This window comes from Arachis hypogaea, chromosome 20, assembly GCF_003086295.3.
Source record: "Arachis hypogaea cultivar Tifrunner chromosome 20, arahy.Tifrunner.gnm2.J5K5, whole genome shotgun sequence".
Taxonomy (NCBI): Eukaryota; Viridiplantae; Streptophyta; class Magnoliopsida; order Fabales; family Fabaceae; genus Arachis; species Arachis hypogaea.
In genome coordinates, this window is record NC_092055.1 from 39,614,647 (window position 1) to 39,637,877 (window position 23,231).

At 37.0% G+C, this 23,231-nt stretch overlaps 1 pseudogene; it reads left to right on the forward strand.

Annotated features, from left to right (window-relative positions):
• The first annotated feature begins 17,341 nt into the window (after positions 1 to 17,341).
• Positions 17,342 to 20,201, forward strand: LOC112785789 (cysteine-rich receptor-like protein kinase 2; annotated as a pseudogene).
• Positions 20,202 to 23,231: the final 3,030 nt, after the last annotated feature.

Consider the following 23,231-nt stretch of genomic DNA (forward strand, 5'->3'; position numbering starts at 1 on the left):
ATAAAAAAGGATATTAATGCAACTAAAAGGGAAATGAGGTCAAAACTAATGAAAATGCTGTAAATACATAAAGAGTCTTGACTTGGAAATGAGAATTAAGGAATCCTATCATCGTCATAACTACAACTATGGAAACTATAATGAGTCAATCTCACTTCGTCAACCCCTAACATCGAGGAGTAAGTCAAGCAAGTATCATTGACCTTAATCCATAAGTCCTAGCTAACTTACTAATTTCTTAGTAAAAAGCTAGCGTCAATGGAAATAAGAGTCAACTAACTACCCAAGAATTACCACTAAATATCAGACATTATGACTCTAGTATCCTAGGAACTCATTTCCCAAGCCAAGGTGTGAAAAGCTACTCAAAATTACCAAGTGGTATTTTCACAAATACTTGGTGGGCATAAAACTAAAACATAAAAAATTGCAAAGGAAAATGAAAACTATAACCATTGCAAAGGAAAATAAAAACTATAACCAAACTATTCACAAAATCAACAATAACCATTCAACCAAGCATATATAAAGCGTAAAACATTAAATTCATAGACAAAAGATTCAAGAAACTAAAATTGCATATATTAACAAAATAACTTGAACCATAAAACAAAGTAGCAAGAGTAGTGAAATTAAAGAAGAAATTAAAGAGTACTTACAATGAAGGTGAGCAAAATCCAAGATCAAAACTTATACAATGAAAATTAAGAAAAATCCTAAGAGAGCAATTCTACACTACCTACTCCTACTCCTAATAATGTTTTCTAATCTAATCTAACCTAATGCCTTGATAAGGAATGAAGTCCCCTTCATATAGCACTCGATTTCAGCTTCAGCACGTTCAAAACTGGGCCAAAAGGCCCCCAAAATTTTGAGCCATGTGCCTCATTAATGATGTTACGCGCTGGTACCTGTGCGTACACACACTTGCTAGTTTTTGCACTTGTGCGTACGCACACTTGACTGTGTGCTTCTCCTTGTTTTTCTTCATGTGTTCTCCCTTCTTACATGCTTTCTTCTACTTCTACCAAACCATTCTTGCCTAATGGACCTGAAATCACTCACAAAATATATCACAGTATCGAATGGAATAAAAGTGAAATTAAAATGCTCAATTTAAGCAGAAAAATGCATGTTTTCACATTTATGTCCAAATTAGGGAGAAATCATAAAAGTATGCTATTTTGGTTATTAAGTTTGAGTTTATATGATGAAATCCATCTAATTCAAACTAAAATTTATCATCAAATATGAATTTATCAGTAAGTCAGAATGGCATTTTCCCTGTGGAAGATTGAGGTGTAGTGCGATAAGACCATAGCACCATCCACAACTCATCAGCCCATGATCTCGGGAAGCCATTTAATCTTTTTTTTTAATCCTTGAAGTATCACTTTATTCGCGGCCTTAAATTGCCTATCAGCCTGTGGGTGTTCCACTGACACGAACATTTAGTGTATACCAAAGCCGCTCAAGAACTCCCAAAGATTAGCCTGTGGTTGAGATTGGTGAAGATTGCCATGAACTTGGCACTTTAAGAACCTTTTGATGAAAACCATTGCGTCTTTTATGATTGTGGGCCAATAGTATCCTGCCCTTATGACCTTCTGGGCTAGTGACCTTCCTCCCACGTGGTGCCTGTAACACCCTTCATGTACTTCCTGCAACACAATTTATTTGTTCAAGTTTGAGACATTTAAGTAGAGGTTGTGAAACGCCCCTTTTATATAATTGTGCATTGATCATGGCTTCTTTTGGATCATCTGGGAGAATTCCATGTTTTAGGTACATGCATATGGGATCTAGCCAGGTAGTATTGTCCCTTACATGGAATATCTTAACATTATGAATACCCATGGATGGTTCCAAGAGTACTTATTGAATTAAACTTCAGTTACCACCACCTGACTTAGTGCTGGCCAACTTTGACAGAACATCAGCTCGTGTGTTTTGTTCTTGGGGCACATGCTTAATGCAAAATGATTTAAAATTTGAGATTTCTATTTGTACCTTCTTAAGATATAGTTGTAAGAGTGGGTCATGTGCTTGATACTTACTATTAACTTGGGTGGTTACAATTTGGGTATCACTGAACACCGTGATCTCCATTGTCCCGACTTACTAACACCAATCCCGCAATCATAGCTTCATACTCAGCTTGATTGTTTGAAATTAGAAAATTAAATTTAATGGAGGCTTCGATGACAGAATCATCTCCCTTAGTCAGGATGATTCTTGTGCCTCCGAATTTTGTATTTGAAGCCCCATCCACATGGAGTTCCCAGGTCAAGAATTCAGGAGCAGAATAGGTCATCTCAGCCAAAAAATCTAGCATTGTTTGCACTTTTATAGCAGAGCATGGTTTGTATTGTATATCAAATTTTGATAACTCTATGGACCAGCTCATCATTCGACCTGCCAGATCTGGTTTTTGCAAAACTTTTTTTATCAGTCGGTCGGTTCGCACAATTATTAAGTAACTTAGGAAATATTGCCTTAACCAACGTGCCAACATTACAAGGCAAAAGCTAGTTTTTCCAACTTTGAGTACCTTACTTCAGACCCCTGGAGGACCCTATTAATAAAGTACACATGTCATTGTTGTTTGCTTTCTCCTTTCAATATTAAAGCTGAAACAATAGATTCATTAGTTACAGATAAATATAAATACAAAGGTTTCTCAGGTTTCGACTTTGCCAGAATGAGAGGAGAGGATAACAAAGTTTTGAAGTGTGTGAAAGCATCCTCACATTCCTTCATCCACACAAAAGAAACTCCTTTCCTCATTAAATTGAAGGAAGGCTTTGCCTTTTCCGCAGAGGCCCCTAAAAGTCTTGATAAAGCAGCCAGGCGACTTGTAAGCTTCTGTACCTCTTTGAGGTTTTTGGGGATTGACATATCTAAAATGGTTTGGTATTTTTCAAGATTAGCTTTAATACCTCTCTGGGTTACCATAAATCCAAGAAAATTCCTTCCCCACACCCTAAATGCGCACTTGGCTGGGTTCAATCTCATCTTGTGAAGTTGGAGAGAATGGAAGGTTTCTTGCAGATGATTAATCAAGTTGGTATCTGTTTTGGTTTTTATTAACATATTGTCAATATAAACCTCTAAATTCCTTCCAACTTGCTCCTTGAACACTTTGGCTATCAATCTCTTGTAAGTGGCACCTGTATTTTTCAAATCAAATGGCACTACAATGTAACAGTAAATTCCTTCCGAAGTAATAAAAGCAATTTTATCCTCATCTAGTCGGTATATCGAAATTTGGTTATAACTGCTATATGTATCTAAAAAACTTAATATCTGATAACCAGATGAAGAATCAATCCATACTATCAACGTTTGGAAGAAGAAAATAGTCTTTAAGGCAGGCTTTATTTAGGTCAGTCTAATCTACACACATTTGCCACTTTCCGTTAGACTTTGTTACCATTACAACATTGACAACTGATAAACCCCTATTTTATGATTCATCTTGTGCTCAAATTGAGTATTTTTATCAATTCTTCACCCACTTTTTCATATTAATTGCATGGTTTTACTTTCCCTTCCTGATTTTATGATATATGTGAAAAACATGTTTCCTATGCTTTAAAAATATTAATTTTAATTATCCTTTATTATCATTCGATGCCGTGATTTGTGTGTTAAGTATTTTCAGGTCTCATATGGCAGGAATGGCTTAAATAACAGAAAGGAAACATACAAAAATGGAAGGAAAGCACAAAAATGGAGTTTTGAAGAATAGGCAGCGACGCGAACGCATGGATGACGCGAACGCGTGCCTAGCGCAAAATGGCATCGACGGAAACGCGTGACTGACGCGGACGCGTGCTTTGAGCAGAACACAAATGACGCGTATGCATAACTGACGATTATGCGTGACAAGAAAAACTCCCAGATAACGCGAACACGTGACCCACGCGAACGCGTGACAGACGCCACGTACAAGAATCTGCAGAAAACGCCCCCAGCGATTTCTGGACCCTTTTTCGGCCCAATTCCAAATCCAGAAACACAGAATATAAGCCAGAGAATGGAGGAATCAAACAACAACAGAGAGACGATATACAACATTCATAATTCACACTTTTAGGTTCTCTCCTCTCTCTTAGGTTTTAGGATTAGGATTCTTTTTATTTTTATTACTTCAATTCCAGGTTCAATATTTCCTTTAATTAATATTTCTCTTCTATTTTTATTTATTTCAATGCTTTTACTTGTTAATGTTCCAATTTAACCTATGAACCTTTTCATGTCAAGATTTGAATATTCTATTTAATATTATTTGAGGTATTTCAGATTAATGGTTGTCTTATTCTATTTATGATGCTTTCAATTTAATTTAGATTTATTTTCCCTTTTGCTTTGGTTAAGTAATTGGTAACACTTGAGTTATCAAACTCAGCTGTTGATTGAAATTGGAGTTGCTGAGTGATTTGGATCATTCTAAGGCTAGTCTTTCCACAGGAATTGACTAGGACTTGAGGACCAGATTAATCAGTCCACTTGACTTTCCTTTGTTCAGTAAAGGTCAACTAAGTGGGATTAAAATCTAATTCTCATCATACCTGATAAGGATAACTAGGATAGAAATTCCAATTCTTATACCTTGCCAAAAGATTTTATTATTATTAATTTATTTTCCTTGTCATTTAAATTACTTGCTCCTTATTTCAAAAACCCAAAAATTCTACCTTTTCCATAACCAATAATAAATCATACTTCCCTGCAATTTCTTGAGAAGACGACCCGAGGTTTGAATACTTCGGTTATTTATTTTTATTGGGTTTGCTTTAGTGACAAACAAAACTTTGTACGAAAGGATTCTCTGTCGGTTTAGAAACTATACTTGCAATGCGAGTATATTTTTACAAAATTCTAAATTAGCAGAAAACCCGAACGTCAAAATGGCGCCGTTGCCGGGGAATTACAACTATGTGCCTTATTATTGGTTATTGTAAATATTTTCTTCTACTTGTTTATTTGTTTTTATTTTTGTTTTTAATTTTTATTAGCTATTATGAGTTCTCACCCCCGTCGCTTTGAGTTTGGTTCTAATGTTGTTGAAAGGAATGGAAGCTATAACAGGAACATGCATCAAGGTCAAAACAATCAGAGATGGACGGAGCCACGAGGATCTGATCAACCCTTCAGGCAACAACACCCTCCAAGATACCATTGACCACGACCATTCCATAATGCATGTCAAGACAATAGTTATGGTAGACCCCTTCGTGACAACCAACACCCACCAAATTACTATGGTCAAAAACCATTCCGAGGTGCATACCAAGATGATAGATATGGTGGACCCCCTTGTAATTACCGACAAGCCCTGTCATATGCCTATGAACCACCTCCTCAACACAGCTTTGAACCACCACACTCACAAGCCAACTACCATCATTCACCTCCATATGACCCCAACCCTTATCCACCCCAATTCCAACCCAATTACTCCCAAGAACCACCACTTCCCTATGCACCATGTCCATATCCATCACCCCAAGAATCAAGGGAGCGTCTCAAGAAAACAGTGGAAAAATTTCATTCAACCTTTCACCAATTGAATCAAGCGATAAATCGATTACCTTCCCGACGTTCGGACACTCAAAGAACCCCCACGGCTTCATGTGGGCAATCTAATGAAGAACGCAGCATGAAGGAGATACTAGAAACTCCAATGGATAGTAAGGAGCATGATTTTATACTGGAACAAGTGGAGGAAGCTGAAATTTCAAAGAAGAAGAATTGGTTGAAGACTTAGGAGATGTTGAACCTCCATGGAAATCCAGAATTGTGGAGAATTCCGTCAAGGAATTTGCAATTGATGCTAAGGAGGATAGTGCACAGCCCCCAAGGCAGGTGTCTTATGAAGAACTGGATGGAACAACCCAAGAAGCAAGTTTCCTTGATAGTGATAATCACGAGTCAAGTTCTCCTAGTGATGAACTTGCATCCGCAAGTAAATTCTTTGAGATGGAAGAATCTTTTCTAAGTGAATAGGAAGATGATGCTGAGGTAGATTTTTCTCAACCTCCAACTTATGACTTGAGTGATGAGGAAGATATCGAAGGCTTGGATCAAGACGTGGTTGAATTTGAAGAAGTTTGCAAAGAAGTGGAGGAATTCACAGAAGAACACAAGGGAGTAGAGCTTGCAAAACCACTGGAAACACCTTTTTCAAGGCCATTACCGCCCAATACAGAATTCAAGTGGGTAAAATTCTTAGCCTTTTTCTTTACTTTTCCACTTGAATATGGTTTGCTTGAAACAGATGGCCAGCTTAGAGCTCTTTGCAGCTTTAAGAGTAAAAGGGAAATGGTTCGTGCTCAGAGCTGGTATGCAAGATTCAATGAGGTTCCACGCTTCACTTTGAAGTGTAAGGATTGGTTTCGAGTTCGATTGAATGGGTCTCGGAAGATGTTTGGTCGTCTTGGTGAGAATACAACTTCCAAACCGCCCGGCTGGAAAAGTATAGATCGAGACAAAGGCGGATATAAAAGCAAGGTTTGGGATCTTGGAATCTATTCTAATATTCAGCACCCCAGGAGCCTGAAAACCTGTTTGAAATTGCTCAAGGGCTTTACATGCCTAGTTTGGGACCCCGGAGGCTATTGGCATTCTAAACAGTGGTATAGATTTTTGGATGAATTCAAGCACAAGCCACCATAGCAGGAAGCTCATCAATTGTCCAACTTAAGGACTTTAACTAAAAGTGCTAGGTGGGAGACAACCCACCATGGTTTGATCGTTCCTTTTTCAATTTCAATTTTATTTTGTTTTGTTTGTTTTTGAGTTTTATTTTATTCTATTTCCATTGAACCTGGAATTATTCATAGCATCCACATTAGCAAAAAAAAATCACCCAACGCGAGCACGCAGGCCACGCGTGGGCGACGATTAGAAATCGGCGTAAAGATCCAACACCCAGAAAGTTGGGCTGGAATCATGCAGCTAGTGTGCGTTTAGCATAAATTGACCCACGCGTTCGCATCCCTGACGCCAACGCGTCACTTGCACTACACACCCCCACGCGAAAGCGTGAGCGACGCGTACGCGTCGCATAGATTTTATGGACCCTATTGGAAACAGAAAGTTGCGCCAAAACAACGCTGGAATTGTGCGTTTAGCACAATTCTGAGCGACGCATACGTGTGCCCCACGCGTACGCGTCACTTTCATTATCCCACAATCATGCGATCGCGTCAATGACGCGCTCGCTTCATAGCCCTTTTCGCCTGAATCACGCGACCGCGTGACCCACGCGTTCGCGTGGACTTAAATACACTAACCCCCAACCCACGCGAAACCCAACCCCTTCGCGTCCCAAAAAAGCACCCTCTCCTCCCCTCTACACTCTCCCTCTTCCCTACCACCGCGCCACTGGTGCACGAAAATTACTTCACAATATGTAATTCCGCACAACTAACCAGCAAATGCACTGGGTCGTCCAAGTAATACCTTACGTGAGTAAGGGTTGAATCCCACGGAGATTGTTGGTTTGAAGCAATCTATGGTTATCTTGTAAATCTTAGTCAGGAAATCAATTATAATTATCAGTATGAATTTCGAAGAATAAAAGAGCATGGATTAAATACTTGTTCTGCAGTAGTGGAGAATATGTTGGAGTTTCGGAGATGCTTTGTCTTCTGAATCTCTGCTTTCTCCCTGTCTTCTTCTTCACGCATGCAAGGTTCTTCCTATGGCAAGCTGTGTGTTGGTGGATCACTGTTGTCAATGGCTACCATCCGTCCTCTCAGTGAAAAAGGTCTAGGTGCGCTGTCACCACACGGCTAATCATCTGTCGGTTCCCACTCATGCTGGAATAGGATCCATTGATCCTTTTGCGTCTGTCACTACGCCCAGCCCTTGTGAGTTTGAAGCTCGTCACAGTCATTCAATCCCTGAATCCTACTCGGAATACCACAGACAAGGTTTAGACTTTCCGAATTCTCATGAATGCTGCCAATGGATTCTAGCTTATACCACGAAGATTCTGATTAAGGAATCCAAGAGATGTTCATTCAATCGAAGGTAGAACAGAGGTGGTTGTCAGGCACGCGTTCATAGATTGAGGATGATGATGAGTGTCACGGATCATCACATCCATCATATTGAAGTGCGAATAAATATCTTAGATAGAAACAAGCGTGTTTGAATAGAAAACAGAAATAGTTGCATTAATTCATCGAAACACAGCAGAGCTCCTCACCCCCAATAATGGAGTTTAGAGACTCATGCTGTCAAAGAGTACAAAGTTCAGATCTAAAATATCATAAGGTGCAAAACAAGTCTCTAAAAGTTGTTTAAATACTAAACTAGTAACCTAGGTTTACAGAAAATGAGTAGACTATGATAGATAGTGCAGAAATCCACTTCTGGGACCCACTTGGTGTGTGCTGGGGCTGAGACTAAAGCTTCTCACGTGCTTGGGCTATTTTGGGCGTTCAACGCCAGGCTGTAACCTGTTTCTGGCGTTGAACTCCACTTTGTAACTTGTTTCTGGCGCTGGACGCCAGACAGCAGCATGGAACTGGCGTTGAACGCCAGTTTACGTCCTCTATCTTTAAGAAAAGTATGGACTATTATATATTGATGGAAAGCCCTGGATGTCTACTTTCCAACGCAATTGGAAGCGCGTCATTTGGAGTTCTGTAGCTCCAGAAAATTCATTTTGAGTGCAGGGAGGTCAGAATCCAACAGCATCAGCAGTCCTTTTTCAGCCTGAATCAGATTTTTGCTCAGCTCCCTCAATTTCAGCCAGAAAATACCTGAAATTACAGAAAAATACACAAACTCATAGTAAAGTCTAGAAATATGAATTTTGCCTAGAAACTACTAAAAATAAACTAAAGACTAACTAAAACACACTAAAAACTATATGAAATTAACCCCAAAAAGCGTATAAAATATCCGCTCATCAGCCACCCTCTGCCACCACCAACCAGCCCCGCCGCGCCACACCCCCGCCATCGCACCAACCTCGCCGGACCCACCTGCCTCAGAGCCTATTTATCACCTCGTGTACCGACTCTTCGCACGATTGGATCGTATGGAGCGTCGCAACAAGAGACGCTATGAGCACTTAAAGTTGATGATCCGATCCGGCAGCGACATCCCCTCTAAGCCTGACACCGCTTCTGAGCCATCTGATGCGGAGGCGGATGATCTTGAGGAGGAGGCACATGCAGAGGCTGAGCAGGCAGGACCTGAGCAAGCTGCGCCACACCATGAGGAACCCCATCAGATACAATCGGCTGATCCCGAGATCCCTCTTCAGGCAGAGCCTCCACTTCAGCAGGCAGACCCTCCGACACTGATACAGACCGCAGAGCCTCAGACCACCACAGAGACACCTACTGCACATCCTTCCGGAGATGACACTTCTTCACACCCAACTTGAGTGAGCATCGAGGACGATGCTATTATTTAAGTGTGGGGAGGTCGCCATCTCTGGCGAACTTTATTTTGGTGAACCACCTTTCAGACTCTCTTTTTATCCTATTTTGCTTATTTTTCTGTATTTTTATTTTACTTTATCTTATTTATCTTCCAGTACTTGCACATTTTTTCTTTTGCTGTATTTTTATTTTATTTCTGCATTTCGCACTTTGGTTTATATATTTATCTTAGATATCTAGTTTAGTTGCACTTTTAGCTTATTAAGTTGTGATATAGAATATATGGATTACTTAGTTTAGTTTACCCTTTTAGCATACGATAGCTTGGATTAATTGGAAATAAAAAAAGAGTAAACTAGAGACTTTAGTATAATAGAATCACAACAATCCATACACTATATATATATATATATATATATATATATATATAGCAACAAATGTGAGTTAGTTAACAACATTTCTTCAAAGAAGAACACTAAGTTTTTAAGAGCCATCCTAAGATTCACATTGAGAATAATGGGAACTCTTGATTTCTACTTGCATGACATACATAACTGATATATAATTTTTGAGCCAACGAACACACAACCCGTAAGTCTTTGAGCTTAATTGCATGGTTACATTCAACCATAAATTTCATTCATGTGTGTTTCGCACTTCTTTTCTATGCTTGTAATCTTTACTTTGTTTTAATTTATATGTCCAATATAGAATATAGATACATACCCGCATATGATTGAGGCCGTTATTTGAATTTCTCCTCACTTATCCCAAATAAGCCTACCTCCTACATCACCTTTGCTAGCTCCCTTGAGCCTTTTAATCCCCTCTTGTTCTATAACCACATTACTAGCCTTAAGTAGAAAAATAAATTAAAAATCCCAAGTTGAATCCTTGGTTAGCTTAAGATAGAAATTGTGATGCACACTAAGTGTGGGGAAACGTAGAAATATGGGTTGATAGGAAAGGATTAAATTAATAAAATAATCAAAATTTTGGGAGCATACTCATATGAAACCAAAATAAATGAAAACACCATGTGCATTGAAAATGTTGTGTTTGTATTTCAGATAAAAAAATAATAATCTTTTTTAAATAAATAAGGGACAGAATTACCCCAATAATGAGTTTAGTAGAGAAATCAATGCACATGGAAGTAAAATCAAGAATAAAATTGGTACGTGAGTATGTGACACAGTGGGAAAAATTATGGGAAGCTAAGCATAATTTTAATTATAGAAAGAGTATGTATATGTTAGGTGAGATCTTAGACTAATTAAGGATTCAACTTATAGCTCACTTAGCCTTATATATATATATATACCCTTACCTTTACCTTGGCCCCATTACAACCTTGAAAAGAATAGAGTGATTAACCCCAAACACTGAGTGACTAGAGAGTAAACACAAAATCCTGTGAGGGTTCAATAGTTCATCTCCATATATCCAGATTTAATTATTTAACTGTCTTGCAAGCTTGTGAAATATTTTAATCCAACTCAATTGTGAAAATGCTTTAAGATGATATAGGCTTGGCTATATGATTCATTGAAAATATGAACTAAATTAACCACATGTAAGCTCTATATATATAGGTGGATAATAATTAGAATTGCATGATTCATGTAGGTAGATTGCATTTAGAATAGATTGCATTGCATAAGATTCCACCATTGTAACTTTACCCTTTCTCTTGGATTTAGCATGAGGACATGCTATTGTTTAAGTGTGGAGAGGTTGATAAACCCCTATTTTATGATTCATCTTGTGCTCAAATTGAGTGTTTTTATCAATTCTTCACCCACTTATTCATATGAATTGCATGGTTTTACTTTCCCTTCCTTATTTTATGATATATGTGAAAAACATATTTCCTATGCTTTAAAAATATTAATTTTAATTATCCTTTATTACCATTCAATGCCGTGATTTGTGTGTTAAGTATTTTCAGGTCTCATAGGACAGGAATGGCTTAAAGAACAGAAAGGAAACATACAAAAATGGAAGGAAAGCACAAAAATGGAGTTTTGAAGAAAAGGCAGCGACGTGAACGCATGGATGACGCAAACGCGTTCCTAGCGCAAAATGGCATCAACGCAAACGCGTGACTGACGCGGATGCGTGCTTTGATCAGAACGCAAATAACGTGTACGCGTGACAAGGAAAACTCCCAGATGACGCGAACGCGTGACCCACGCGAACGCGTGACAGACGCTACGTACAAGAATCTGCAGAAAATGCCCCCAGCGATTTCTGGACCCTTTTCGGCCCAATTCCAAATCCAGAAACACAGAATATAAGCCAGAGAATGGGGGAATCAAACAACAACAGAGAGACGATATACAACATTCATAATTCATACTTTTAGGTTTTAGATGTAGTTTTTAGAGAGAGAGGTTCTCTCCTCTCTCTTAGGTTTTAGGATTAGGATTCCTTTTATTTTTATTACTTCAATGCCAGGTTCAATATTTCCTTTAATTAATGTTTCTCTTCTATTTTTATTTATTCCAATGCTTTTACTTGTTAATGTTCCAATTTAGCTTATGAACCTTTTCATGTCAAGATTTGAATATTCTATTTAATATTATTTGAGGTATTTCAGATTAATGGTTGTCTTATTCTATTTATGATTCTTTTAATTTAATTTAGATTTATTTTCCCTTTTGCTTTGGTTAAGTAATTGGTAATACTTGAGTTATCAAACTCAGCTGTTGATTGAGATTGGAGTTGCTGAGTGATTTGGATCATTCTAAGGCTAGTCTTTCCATAGGAATTGACTAGGACTTGAGGACCAGATTAATCAGTCCACTTGACTTTCCTTTGTTCAGTAAAGGTCAACTAAGTGGGATTAAAATCCAATTCTCATCACACCTGATAAGGATAACTAGGATAGAAATTTTAATTCTTATACCTTGCCAAGAGATTTTATTATTATTAATTTATTTTCCTTGTCATTTAAATTACTTGCTCCTTATTTCAAAAACCCAAAAATTCTACCTTTTCCATAACCAATAATAAATCATACTTCCCTGCAATTCCTTGAGAAGACGACCCGAGGTTTGAATACTTCGGTTATTTATTTTTATTGGGTTTGCTTTAGTGACAAATAAAACTTTTGTACGAAAGGATTCACTGTCGGTTTAGAAACTATACTTGCAACGCGAGTATATTTTTACAAAATTCTAATTTAGCAGAAAACCCGAACGTCAACAACCATGTTGAATATGTGAGTTCTCTAATAAAACCAGCATTCAATAATCCTTGGACTTGTCTCTTGACCTCGTCATCTCGGTCTTGCGACAGCTTGCGACGCTGTGCAACTGACTTATGAGTAGGGTCAATTACCAATCGATGAGACATGAACTCAGAATCAATACCTGGCATATCGGATGGTTCCCATGCAAACAAATCAACATTACCTTTCAAGAAATATTGAAGTTTCGACTTCAGAGGATAGGGCAAGTCTTTGTTAATCAGTGTGTATTTTTCCATATCATCCCCAATTTGAAACTCTTCCAAATTTCCATTGGGCTTGGGCCTTGGTTTCTCCTAAACTCAAGAATCCAAGTCCACGAGAAATTTTCCCATGGACTCCTTCGCTTTATCCCTTAGGGTCAGACTCACATTGTTACATTTGACAACCGCTACCTGATCTCCTCTAATGGTTGCAACCCGCCCTTCGAATGTTAAATACTTCATAATTGAAAACTTTGTTGAAATGAATAAACAAATATCATTGAGGGTATTTTGTTTGAGAATGACATTATATGCCATTGAATCCTTCAAAACCATGAATTTTGCTTGCACGACACTAGCTTCGGATCCTTTTCCTATTGTAAAGAAGAGGTCGATAGCTTCATCAGGCTTAATGTAGTGATCTCTCAAACCCATAACCCCAGGTATGTGTGGTTTGAGGTGTTGATCTTTGAGTCCTAGAGCATCGAATGCATTCTTGAACAACAAATTTGAATCTTTACCGGTGTCTATCAATATCCTCTTCACAATCCTGTTTCCTAACCTGACCGTGATCACGAAGGGCTTGTCATCTTCCAATGTGGTATATTGGTAATCCTTGGCTGTGAATTGGACGGTCGGGAACCTTTGTATCTTCAGGACCTCGGAACTTATAGACTTGACATCCTGCTTAACTGCTTTTTTTGTTTTTGCTAAGCCATTCTTTCCTACTATAATATTCACGACCACTTGTACAGTGGCATCTTAGTTTTTGCTAGTCTTAGTACTTCTGGGGTTCCTCGCTTTTGTCTTCGTCATCGTTTTGCCGTCGGGGTGGCCTAACGTGTTGGACGATTTTCAGAAGCTTTCTATATTGGATGGCTTGCTCCAAAGCATCTTTCAAATCTATGCAATCTTCTGTCCTATGACCATAAGATTTATGGTAATCACAAAATTGTGATTTGTTCAAAGAGGCTCTTGGTCTTATCTGCCTAGCTTTGGGTAATATGCCCCAGTGTGACACTTGTTGGTAAACTTCCGCCAGCAATGCCACTAACGCTGTATATGTGGAGAATTTTCCTACACGAGGAAAGAATTTTCTCGGGGTATTCTGTCCCAAGTTTTTGGCTTTGCTAGGTGAGGGAGTTGAGTTTTTCCGCTTTGTTGAGACTACCTCGAAACATCTTCATCCCTTATGTACTCCAGAGCGATTTGGTAGATTTCTTCCATGGACTTCACATCCTTTGAAGTAAGGTGCCTTCTGAAGTCCCCTTCGAGCAATCTTGCTATAAGATAGAGACAAACAACCTTGGGAGTTCAGGTATTGACTTCCAGAAGCGCTTTGTTGAATTTGTCCAAGTGGTCCTGCATGCTCTCCCCGGCCCTTTATTCTATGCCAGATCGGGTGTTTATCTTGAGTTCTCCTGGTTGTGAAATTAGTAAGAGACTTGATCTTGATATTGTGAAATGAGGATATGGAGCAAGATGGCAGAGTGTTGCACCATGCCATGGTTGGCCCAGAAAGTGTGACTGGAAATTCTTTGCATCTTATGGCGTCGCCTACCCCTTCTAGATTCATCCGTGCTTCAAAAGCATCTATGTGTTCCTGAGGGTCAGACTTTCCTTCATACTTCAAATTCGTTAGTTTATCAAAGTGCTTGGGCAACCTAACTTGTAGGACATGTGAGGCAAACTGAGTTTATCCCATGATCACATGCTCCCTAGAATCCGTATACCACCCAAGACTTGGACTCTTGTTCGAAGTCCATTTCCTTTTAGATTGGGCAGATCGAGAATTAGACCTTCTTCGTCTGTCATGATCATTGTGCACTTCTTCATGACGAGGAGACTTTTTTCAAATTCGTTGGTGATCGCCCTCACGTCGGTGAGCCCAGTACTTCTCTGGAGTCATTCTCTCCCGACTATACTGCTGATCTCGGGCCGTACGACTGCAAGATCGTGTTCTCCGGGACCTGAGCATTCTTTCAACTTATACTCTAACTCCTTTATCTTATTCTGCATTTCTTGTATCTCTTGCATCTTGTGATGCAACTCTTGCATTGCATGGTCATAATCTGCGGTTCAAGGCCCATGACATGGCGTTCTCCCATGTGGTTGAACCCTGGGGTACTTGGTGTTCTTCAACAGAATTTGGATCAGTTTTATGACTATCCTCATAAAGTATTTATTTGAGTGGATTGTTTGGATTAATAGTTGAATGTATTTTGTGATCAACTATGGTGTGAAGATATTCAGGGAATCCCCACAGACGGCGCCAATGTTCGTACCTTTTGTGTTGGAACAAATGAGTAGTTTTGGAGATTCCGACTTCAAAATATGTTCATACCAGGCCGGAGGGCTACCTTCAAAGATACTCCAATGCTTAAGTTGGTAGTGCTTGCACGAAATCACGATGATCCCCTTTTTTCCTTGTTTTAGTTTTATATCCCTTTTTCTGGCTTCTGTTAAGTTACTTTGCCACTTCAGATGTAAGTTTTGATCATAACGATCTTATGTTTTGCCAACGTCTTTATTATTTTGTGTAACATTCGTAATCGGATAGTCGATTTTCTAATTATTCGCTCTTGTCCAGGAGAAATTTATTTTCTTTACTAATGACCAAAGATATCAATAAGTAGTACTAAAAGTTTATATTCCATTTGTAATGTATCAATGTTAGATATTAGGATTTTTTCTATTGTAAAATAAAAAAAAAACATTATTTTTCAAAAAAAGTTATTAAAACTTTAATTTCCAAGATTCAACTTTTTTTTAGGATGAGGGCAAGTTTGTCGCACCCGGCGAACTTTATAAAATTTATAAAAGTCACTGTATCTCCGGCGAACTTCAAATTCCTAAGCTTCGCAACCGCCTCTATGCTTTTAATTTGGAAAAAAATACTATGATCAAAACTCTTAATTTTAAAAAATTTTAATTTGGTTTAATTTAGGTGAGAAGAAAAATTGGGGAGTTGAATACTAAACAAACAAGTATGGCTTCTTCAACATCGTCACCACCCATGATAACTTTTATTATCGTTTTCAAGAGTACACAAGAGTACTATAAGCCGTATTTAAAAATGACTTGGAATTTTTGTACTTTCACATTAGTTTTTTTAAGAATACATACTCTTAAAAACTCATAAGAAAAATGAAATTAAATCATATGCATACAAACCCGTGGTGTAGTATGATGTTCTCCAACCGTAGAAAAACTTAGGAATTTGAAGTTCAGCGAAAGCGACCAATTTTATGAATTTTATAAAATTCGCCAAGCGTGCGTGAACTTGTCCCCGCCCAAAAATAAAAGTTGAATCTCGAAAATTAAAATTTTAATAATCTTTTTGGAAAGTAATTTTTTTAATTTATAATTAAAAAATCTTAAATATTATGAATCAGATCATCTTCATCCTAATTTAATTTGAATAAACTCCATTCATAACGAAAGCTACAGAAAGATTATTAGCTCGTGATCATTGTCGTGCAAATCTGCATATGCTCATCATTACGAGTATCAATTTTGTATTCATTCGAAATCTTATATTTTCTTCATGCAATTAAGCATCACATACTTTTTTTTTTTGTTGTCTAAAGCACATACTTATTCTTTATATATATTACTAAGAGTGAGTTTCCATCATTATTATCACTTAGTTTTTATATATATGTTAGCTACGAATCACAAACATTTCATAAAATTATCGTATATACGTGTTGGATATATTTCAATGAAGATATTCATCCGATACACTTTCTTTTATATTTAACTATATCTAAAAAAATAAAATATATATTTTTTAGACACACTTAAATCTACTTAAATACAATAGAGTGTAGATATAACTTTGTTCTTTATCTATATTTTTAAATAAATTTAAAAAGAATATGTATTATTAATATAAAAAAGATATAAAATGATTTATATCAAATGTCAACATATTAATATAATTTGTTCAAATCTATAATGCACGATATTGATTTGTATGGACATGGGACACGATACAATACAAGATGCAGAATATGGAATATGCAGACACACAAATTTAAAATTTTTGTAGGGCACATTAACACGACATATATATAAATCACTACTAGAAAACTAAGACGGATATTTCTGATGAATTTTATCCCACGAAAATATAAACAGAATTTGCGAGGAATTTTTTGTCGGAAACAAAAAAAAATGAATTAGCATAAATTACAGACAGAAAAGAGAATCCATTGATAATTTTGTCGGAAAAATTAATTTTTTTTCGAGAGAAATGGTTACTGACGGAAAATTCGTCTGTAATTAAATGGACAAAAACGCTGCGTTTTATTAAATTATTACAGACAAAAAATCTATCTGTAATTTAAAATTTTCCGTCGGAAATATTGAGTTAAACGTCCCCACCTTATCGAGCTCCATTCACACCACACATTATCGAACTAGCTTCTCCTCTCTCCGTCAAGGCATCAACGAGCTACTTCTTTTCTCTGATGCTGCCGCCTCTGCTCGCTTCGCACGAGCCCCTTCGGCGCTGCTTGCATCGCGTTGCTCCCTTCGTCACCATCGTCGCAGAGCCCTCTCCGCCGCTCTCGTCGCGCGTCTGCTCCCTTCATCGCCGTTGTCGCAGTGCTCTCTTCGCCACACAGGTTATCTTTTCAACAACTATTGCATCCATGTATTCAAGTATCCATATTTTCTGTGATATATATTCCTATCTAGGTTTTCCGATCTGTGATAGCTTGATTTAATCTATGAATTTTCTTTTCTTTTTTTTTTTTTTGTTGACATAAGCTCTTTTTATTCCAACTCATAAACCACTTCAAATTTTCCTAAATCATAAAAACCTACCAAAATCTGAACTAGAATTAACCCATAGAAGGTGGAATCAGAGCCTAACAGCAGCATAAAATTTTTTTCTATACGCTTATTTTATAAAAAAAACGTACATCTTTTATGTTCCAAAATTTGATTTCTTTTGTTCTATGTTTCTTGTTCTGGATTGCAACTAGTTAATGCTATTACTTTTTTCTAAGTGGCCAATAATAGTAATACAGTGATGAATTCAATGCACATAATTATTGTGAAACACTTGATTATTAGTTGATTATGAATTTTTTTAACTATCAATCATTTCTGTTTTCTTCGTGGGATGGACGCTATGGATTTGTTGTCTGCACTGACAGTGCTGTAAGATCATTTCCTAATCAAACATACGTGTTATATTGTTGGGGGTTATTCTCTGACATCTGAAATGGATGTTTCTATTTTTCAGGTCTATGGCGAAGGACCTGCTAGGCCTACTGGAGGAGCTGCTGCTATTGCCATGCTTGTTGGTCCTGATGCTCCCATTGCATTTGAAAGCAAATTGAGGGCAAGCCACATGTCTCATGCTTATGATTTTTACAAGCCTAATCTTACTAGTGAATATCCAGTAAGCTTTTCATTTTCTGTCACAAAATTTTACCTTTGGGATCATGTAATTTGAAAGATAATTTCACTTTGTTTTTTATTGTTGTGATAATTAGATTATCTTTAAAAACTCATTAGTGTCTAGATATGGAATTTGACTGAGCATCTAAGGATATCCATTACAATAATACTCTTATCTAATAAACAGTCATTAACTAATTCTATCTAATCTTATCTAATCCTATTGTGCTACCTAATTTCAATTGTCCCTAATGGACCAACATGCTAAAGGCTAAAATTATCTTGTCTCAATTATTGCATATCATGATGAATTGATGTTACTCTTCTAATGTTGTGAGAAACTTATTTTGTACCTGATAAAGATAAATATTTACATTCCCGAGTAGTTCATTTTGCTGGTTTGTGCAGGTACTCTTATAGTGATAGTGGTTGCAGTAGTTAGTGCAGTGATTGTTTTGGTAGTTGGAATAGCTATTGGGGTCTATATAAGGAAAGATAGATACATTCAAAGAAAAAGAAGAGGTAACTGACTTATTTTCTTTAAAGAATGTTCAAAAAATAGAAAACAACAACGTTCCAAATCCTCTAAGGGATACAAAGCTGAATTTGCTCTTACTATGTATTCATAAGTTATTGAGGATTCACAAATTTTGTTTATTATCTAAATTGTTCTCCTTTTCTAGGTTCAAATGATGCAGAGAAGTTGGCTAAGACACTTCACCGCAACAGTTTAAATTTCAAGTACTCTATACTGGAGAAGGCTACCAACTCTTTCAACGAAGAAAACAAGCTTGGACAAAGAGGATTTGGATCGGTTTATAGAGTAAATTCTCTTCCACATAACACCTACTTCCCCTCCCCCACCATTTTGCATATCAAAACCACTCTTACGAATCCATGTTGCAGGGTGTTCTGCCTGATGAAAGAAAAATTGCCATCAAGAGGTTGTACTTCAACAACAGGCATAGAGCAGCAGATTTCAACAATGAAATCAACATAATTAGTAGCGTGGAGCATAAGAATCTTGTGAGGTTGTTAGGATGCAACTGTTCTGGACCCAAAAGCTTGCTCATATATGAATTTCTACCAAACAAAAGTCTTCATCAATTTATTTTTGGTAACTACTAAACTATGGTTTTAAAAATGCCTCCATTTTATAACAAGTGTCATAAAATATTATCCCAATCTCTTGTTTTAGATAGAGTCAAGGGAAGAGAACTGAATTGGGATAAGAGATATGACATTATCATTAGGACAACTGAAGGATTGGTTTACCTGCATGAGAATTCAAAAACTAGGATAATTCACAGAGATATAAAAGCCAGCAACATCTCATTTTCTTAAGTGGTGCTGCAGGGGTTACATGGCTCCAGAGTACCTCACTCATGGTCAGTTAACAGAAAAGGCAGATGTATATAATTTTGGTGTGTTAGTCTTAGAAATAGTTACTGAGAGACAGAATAACAGAAGCAAATCAACAGAATACTCAAACAGTATAGTTATACTGGTAACTATTTTCTAGAATGTCTAATGAGCCAAGACTGCATGTGCATAATGAACTAACTTTTGTTTCTTCCATTGATCCAATTTAATATATTGTAATAAAATTAGACATGGAGGCGTTTCCAATTAGGGACAGCAGAAGAGCTATTTGATCCAAATCTAGTTTCTGATAACAATAATATTAATAAAAAAGATGAGATTTTAAGAGTGGTGCACATGGGACTTCTATGCACACAAGAGAACCCTTCCTTGAGGCCAACCATGTCAAGGGCACTACAGATGCTAACAAAGAAGGAAGAGAATATTGCACGTCCCTCTAATCCACCATTCACAAATGAGAACACAATGGAACTCAATGACATTGTTGATAACCCATTTTGCCCTTTCAATAATTTGCAAGCAGTATCTTCCAAATAAATTGCTGCTTAATATTTCTAATTGTCAGAGCTTATTAACCACCAAAGTTTAGTTATAACTTTAGGGATACGCCTCTTCTCACATTACATTACATGTTCCCTATTAGTTTCATAAAATTTTGTGCATTTTGTGATGCAAGTTGCAAAATGGATATGATATGTACACACGTGTGCATTCACTACAAATAATAAATCATGATTTTATTATTATTATTATTATATTCATTTCTATAGCTTTATTCCTTACCTTTTGAGTTAAATTTTCTTCTCTCTAACATTCTTCTCTCCAAATTTTGTTGCTTTCTTCTAATTATTTGAATGTGTTCTTGTTTGATAGTTGACTGAACAAAAATTGACAAGAAGAGAAGAAGGTATAAGCTTTCTTTGTTTGAGGTTACTTGTTTGTTTGAGGTTACTTGCTTGTTTTAATTTGAGGAAATTTTTTGAAGGAGAGAATATTCCAATTCAAGAAAAATGCATTTAATTAATTATTTTTTGAAAAAAGGAGAAGAATAGGAACAAAAAGAGGGAAGGGAATTTTAATGGGTCACAATCCATCAACATTAAAGAAACTCAATTTCCATCCCAATATTCCATTGAATAGTACCGTTTTTGGCTTTATTCTCCAATTCCAACCATAGTCCTTGCAGCAACCATTTATATCTTTCTGCTAGCTAGCTGCACTCTTATTTTTCAATTTAATGCACTCAAAATTAATGAGTAACAATTAGCACCATGTTGATGAGTAAGTACAAACCTTTATCCAAGGCATGAAAACATTTTCAGGATCTAGCAGGTACATTTCATTTGCCATTGAACATTAATGAGTTATCTATCTCTAAAAAAGAAATCCATTTTTTATGCAAATGGTCACAATTTATTGCAACTTTAAAGTTTTAACAATCTGAGTCTCTGATGACATGTTATCATGTCATGTTTTTCTATGCTTTTTCATACAAGAAATTAATGATTAGTGCTTAAATATTGAATGCTTTTGTGCTTAAATGGTATATTTCTTTAATCTTTTGATTTTATAAATTTTGTAGAAAATAAGTGGGAAAAAAGGAAAAAGCACAAAATAAGCTAAAAAGGAGAAAAGAAAGATTCTGGGGCACATTTTGGAGTTTGGGCACACTTTGGAGCCTTAGGCCACGCTTTTAAAAGCGTGGCCCATTACTAAATCAAGAAAGCGTGCTCCGTTTTCACAATCAGCATTCATTTGCACAAAGAATGCTACGTTCACTAAGCCAGCGTTTTCGAGCAAGTTAAAATTTGAAGGCAAAGTTTTGTAAACGACGCACACGCGTGCTTGACGCGCACGCGTCGATGGTGCACCTGGGACAAAGCACGCGCACGCATGGCTGGCGCTGAAGCATGGAATTGAGATTTTTGCTACCCACGTACACGCGTGCATGACGCGCACATGTGGGGCAGCGCTCATTAAGCAAACGTAGTGCTCACTAAGTTAAAGCTGCAAGGGACGCGTACGCGTGGGTGACGCGTACGCGTCGATGGGCAAAATTGCAAAAGCACGCGCAAGCGTGAGGGACGCGTACGCATGGGTGAATGAACGCTGCGCTCAATTTTAAAACGCTACGTTCTCCTGGGAGTAGAACTTTGGCTCAATTCATCTGATTTAAAGCCCATTGAAGCTCCAAAGCAAGCAGAGCCCATTGACATGACTCAAAGGCACAAGAAACAGTTAGACTAGGAATTTCATTTGAACTGTAATTTGTTTTCAATTTTAATTTCATTTTCATTTTGTAAAGCCTATATAAAGGCATCATTTTCATTTTAAAGAGAGAGCTCAGTTAGGATGCAATAGCAGAACGCACAGTAGGAGTAGGATTAGAATAGGAGGGCCAGACTGGAGGATTAGAGACTCCAGATCTCTCTTGGAGGATTAGAGACTCCAGAGAGCTTAGCATAGTTGAATACACTTTTATCTTTCTGCAATTGTTACATTCCAGTATTGAATTCAGTTTTATTTCAAAGACATTCCAATTCCTGCAATTCTCTTATACACATTTACTTTCTGCAACTTTACATTTGAGTTTGCTGTGATATGAATTTACTTTTCATGAAATTTAAATCTTATGCAATTGTTCTGAGTTCTGATTTACTTCTTGTTTAATTTCTCTGCACCCAATTCCCTTTACATTTGATGCAATTTACTTTTCATGTCATTTAAGCTTCTGCAATTTACATTCTGCAATTTAAATTCCCTGCAAATTTACATTCGGTTATCTAATTTTCATTCAATTCATCACTATCTGCTTGACTAAACTGATCGCTCACTAAAGTTGCTTGATGCGACCCGGTACACTTGCCGGTGAGTTTGTGTGGAATCGTTTTTTCCCTCATCAGTCTCGGACTATTACACATTTATATGACTTATTTAGTAAGTTAGAATTCTATTAGAATTGTTAGAGTTGATTAGTTCAGAATTAGTACGGGATAAGTTGGTCCTTACTTTCCATTAACTAACTTTCCCACTATTAATGCATTTATACCTATTAACTTCTGCATTAATTTAATGCAAGCTATGATTTCTTTCATTTCTCATCTGCTATACTGACTTGTATGAAACAACAAGAATTTTTGTGTAATATTCACTCATTAAATCATGAAGGATAAAGAGAAAGAGTTAATGTTCATATATAAAGAAGCTGAGTGTGGATATAATATTTCTTTATTAAGTTATTGGGATACTCATTTCACCCAACATAAAAATAACAAATTAACAATGCTATAAAACACCCCACTTAATTTTCATGACACAAGGCCAAAACTCATCATGTAGAAGAATTAAATGTTGATAAACAAGGAACAATAAATTAAAACATAGGTACAATCATAAGATCTGCCAACATGACAATTTTGTGACTTGATTAAGCATTAACCATTCTGTAGGTCTTAGCAGAACAAGCCGCCAGGAGAAAGAGAAAACGTTGAATGGATTTTAGAAGAATTGAACAACTAATGTCCAGTCTGTGCTCATGTATTTCCTTGTAAACCAATGTTGCTTGGG